Source organism: Centruroides vittatus, unplaced genomic scaffold (genome assembly GCF_030686945.1).
Source record: "Centruroides vittatus isolate TY-2023 unplaced genomic scaffold, ASM3068694v2 contig_794, whole genome shotgun sequence".
Lineage (NCBI taxonomy): Eukaryota > Metazoa > Arthropoda > Arachnida > Scorpiones > Buthidae > Centruroides > Centruroides vittatus.
This window is the reverse complement of record NW_027122512.1, coordinates 266,230-270,706: the sequence shown is the minus strand read 5'-3', so window position 1 is coordinate 270,706 and position 4,477 is coordinate 266,230. Positions and strand designations below refer to the sequence as shown.

Below are 4,477 nucleotides of genomic sequence, written 5' to 3'. Positions count from 1 at the left end.
GTCCATACCAGTATGGGCATTGAAGTCGCCGGTCAGGATAATCAGCTCAGTCTGTGGGATCATGTCCACCGTATACTGCAGTTGGTTGTAGAAATCATCCTTGGCTATGTCATGACTAGTTTCAGTTGGTGCATAGGCGCTCACGATGTGGGCCTTGATAGTACCGTGTACCGTGAGAACTGCCAAGCGGTCCGATATTGGCTGGAAGGCGATAACACTACGCCCAGCCCGGCCATCCACCATGAACCCAACGCCCGCCTCCCGGTTGTCACCTCCAGAATAGTAAAGCGTCATTGTCTTATCACTATTCGGTGGTTGTATGATCACTGTTCCAGATCCAGTGAGTCTTAGTTCTGATAGGGCTGCAATCGAAATATTGCATTTAGCAAGTTCACTTGCAATGATTTCCTTTTGGCCAACATGATGTCCTGTTCTGACGTTCCATGCAGCAATGTTCAGTCCAATTTTTGGGGTGATATATGGCCTCCGTCTCTGTCTGTGGCCCATATCCAATTTCTCACCAGCATCCTGGGACCATAGTGCTGGCGCATCGGCTGCCCCGGATGCGGTAGCATTAGCTGCAATCGGGATTCGTTCGAAATTCATGCGGTTTCTTGGCTAGTTTCCCCAGTTTCCTGGTTCTGGTCATCTCGCCAGAATGACCACCTTCCTCCTTTCGCAGCGGGCTTAGGACGTCCAAGGCGGAGTTACGTGACAGGGGTACTGTCTTATTTCGTTTATAAAGCTTTTATATTCTTTTATAAATGTTTCAAATGATTTATTTTTTAACAAGCGAATAATTTATGATATGTTTATATTAACTTATATCAAAAACCTTTTTATTTATATTATTTTCGATGCATATGTTGTTTTTAATATAGACACTTTAAACATGGAATTGGCTTTATAATAATAATTATGTTTTATTGTTATTTTATATGAATGTTAGCAAATTTCGTAATAAAAATGTATTTTATTTACGATTTTTCGATATAAGTTTAAATAATTCAAAATATATGCGATAGATGGCGGCACATTATAAATATCCATTGTCATTTCTATTTTGTATAATTATTTATTTTAAACGAAAGATGGCGCTGTGTATTTTTATGAAGAAAGTTCAAACTGAAAACATTATTTTCGTGGAACATATAGATATTTTATTAATTAAAATATTTTTTTAACAGAATCAAATTTAAAGATAAATTAAGGTTTTGATAAAATTGAGAAAATCTAAACGAAATTTTTCGTTTTTGACAGTATTGATTTCTGTGAATTGATTGAGGAATCATCTGTCAATTGCACCATTGATGATCAACCTTGCGGACAATGTCCTCTTCCTCCCGGAGACAGAAATTAGAACCTTAACAGTTTTATTTCCAAACTTTCCTTCGGTAATTATATTTTTGAGCAGCAATTCTCAAATTACAGATTTATACATTCTTACAGTTGTCTGTCCGTCAGTCTTTCTGTCTTTCATTAATCTTGAGAACGGAATTAGATAAAAATCGAGCCATCAGGTATAAAAAACCAGTTCGGAGCTGGATATCCCGATTGCCTATATACAAACTATGTCTGGTCCGGAAATCACGTAAATTTTTAAATTAAAAGATTGTTAAAAAATTGCAGCTCGGTGTTGTGACAATGTCAATATACATAGTGACAAATTACGAATTTAGGTAGTTTACTTTAACCGTTCGACAGTTGATAAACGCTTTAAACCACCCTATTCGCATGAAATTCTTCAGTATTTTGATAGTAGGCAATTTTAAATGTTTTTCTTTTTTTCCTTGTCATAAATTTAATGATGTTTCCTACTGGTCCTCTTGTTAATTTCGACGTTGGTTTATGCTGCTTTCGTTATCCTGGAATACACTTGGAACACTGCTCATCCGACCCTTCCGACTTAGACTCACTCTGCATATTTGCATACGTGGCGACGTCTGCATCTTGTCCATTAGTTTGAACACTGATATCATTGATTACTGATCTTGGCTACGGTTTAAGTGTTTTAGTATATTACTTCTGTTCAATTTTAATTCCGGGCGAGCCGTGTTGTCCATTGACATTACGTACAATAGACAAAATATGCAGTCTCGTATAATTTCCAATATACGGTACTTATATTGTAAAGTCGTGTTTCTTTTCTTCGAAATCTTCCATTATAGCAGCGGTGTTCTAAGATTCTGCTCGAATCAATTGGCTCGTCTTGAATTTTTGCATGTTGTGTGCCGAAGGCTTTCGGTATTTTTTACCTGTGTATTTGATTCCTGTGTAATTTTCCTACCGTGAATATGTCTTCTTTCACTGATATGACCCACTATGATATACCTTTCAATTGATTATTCCGTATGTATTTCGTAATGTGCGGTACACGCGATGTAATTTATCAGAGTTTAGTCGTTTGTACATTTATCGTATAATATGGTTTGCGTTGAATCAGCTGTTTTTGGCCAGGACAATTGGGCCCATTTTCTCTTACAAAAAAAAACAAGAAAGAAAAATTTATTGTATTTATTCGTCGAAAATCTATTTTCTCCATGGTAAGTAATAATTTATTTATTTTTTTCTCTGTTGAAAAACACAAAGCTCGAGTTTTAGGTTAGGTGACGAACGTCCTGATCTTTTTACTGTCTGTCAACATAACATTTAAGCCTGGACTCCACATTACCGGAATCCGCGACGTAACCGTAAAACTGAAAGCCAAACTGACGAAACTTTCAGTTTTGGTACGTCCAGTTGGACAGAAACAAGACTGAAAGCAGAGTTAAAAATTTTTTAACTTTTCCGTTTTCGTTCCGCACTTCTGTCGTGCTGCAGCCAATAAAAACGCAAGGATTTGTGAAGCGTAGTCACGCGTAGTTTGATCGTCGTAATGGCGGAAAGTGTAGCGAAAAGAACGAGGAAACAAATAATTTGGAATTATTCATCGAAGAAGTTAGAAAATAAAGACGTCTGTACGACAAAAAATGTAAATAATTCAAATATTATTAACAATGAAATTGTTAATAAATGCATGGCAAAATCCGTAGCGTCGTCCATGCTTGACTCTTTACGACAATTACAGAACTAATGGACAGATGGCGCATTTCCACGTAAGCGTCAAGGTAAAACGAAAACAGAACTGAAATGAAAACGCTGTATGTTTCAGTTCTGTTTCTGAGTTTCTGTTTTCAGATAATGTGGAGTCCAGGCTTTATAGATGAAGAAATACATAAATTTTTAAAAACAACCTAAATTAAATCCTTTATCGTTCGTATTTTCAATGATTTTGAAATGGTACCCGGTTGGAAATGCTGTGTCTATTTTATGGCTGACATACTGTTAGGCCACGTACGACGTAAATTTCTAATTCGTTTTGTAAAACTGTTTTCTGCAGACAACGCCACCGAATGCTGGTAATTTACCGAAATTTCTTTGCCTGCGTAACACCTAAATAGAAAGTAGTTTATCGTAAACAGTTTCGTCCCCTCGTGACATTGGTTTTTGAATTTTGTTATCTTACTGAAACAAATGAAGTAAATTACGATGCTTTCTCGTCTGTATTAACGTTAATCTCGTCGATGTTCTTTTTATTCATTTGTAATGTCAATGTGAAAAATACTCAAATAATTTTTACTTTTACTTTCTTTCAGTTTATAGGTACATACGGATTTAAAATATTAGACGCAAATAACAATTCAATGGGCTGTGTGCAAGGCCGTGCCAATTTCACAAGGAATTCGGGAAGAGAAAATGAAGAGTTTCTTTTTGATGGTTTTTAAGGTGTGGTCTTTTTTAAGTTCTCTTCTGTTCAAACCATAATATTTTAATGAAATTAAAGTTAATGGATTTCACTTGACTGTATTTTATTTGAATATTATGATGATTGCCACGAGAATTCGAGAAGCCGTCGAAAATTTAAACCAGATACAAAAGTTATCACGGCCATTAACTGGTTGTTTAATCGTGTTTTCACTTACGGAAAGTGAGAGCTTAATTTTAAAAACTAATGCGCGATCGGCCAGGAACACAATAGGGTGATCGAACGGGCCTACATATCCGGTACAGAGCAAACGTTGTTTGGTGCACAAATGTAATCTTCCATTACGTTCGGAATAACTAAATATGCGCGACTTATTGCTGAAAGTCCTCCAAAAAGTCATTCTTCTAGGCAGATCGCTCACGTATCGCGTTTTAGTATACAAACAACAATCGAGCCAGAGCTATTAGTTATGATCAAATCGTTCTCTCTCTCATAACTATGAGTAACGTAGTTGCACCGATTGTCCCAATTCTGAGTTTCTCTTATCGACTAACAAGTAAGAGCTACTCAGAAAGATATTCTTCTTGGTTGTTTGGAGTCTCCATTTTTTAAGTTACACGTGACAATAATAAAATTGAAAAATCTAAAGAACCCGCTCTATTTATGGACACGATTCGTTAAGTAAGTAAAACATTCAATAATCGATTAAATCGAAGAAACAGGAGTCAGTAG

The 4,477-nt window shown here is 36.2% G+C and overlaps 1 long non-coding RNA gene across 1 annotated transcript; it reads left to right on the top strand.

The window, feature by feature from the left end:
• The first annotated feature begins 1,251 nt into the window (after positions 1–1,251).
• On the top strand, positions 1,252–3,831 carry LOC136981807 (uncharacterized). Its single transcript, XR_010881772.1, has 2 exons — positions 1,252–1,394; positions 3,636–3,831. It is a non-coding gene; the product is annotated as an uncharacterized lncRNA (long non-coding RNA).
• The last annotated feature ends 646 nt before the right edge of the window (positions 3,832–4,477 follow it).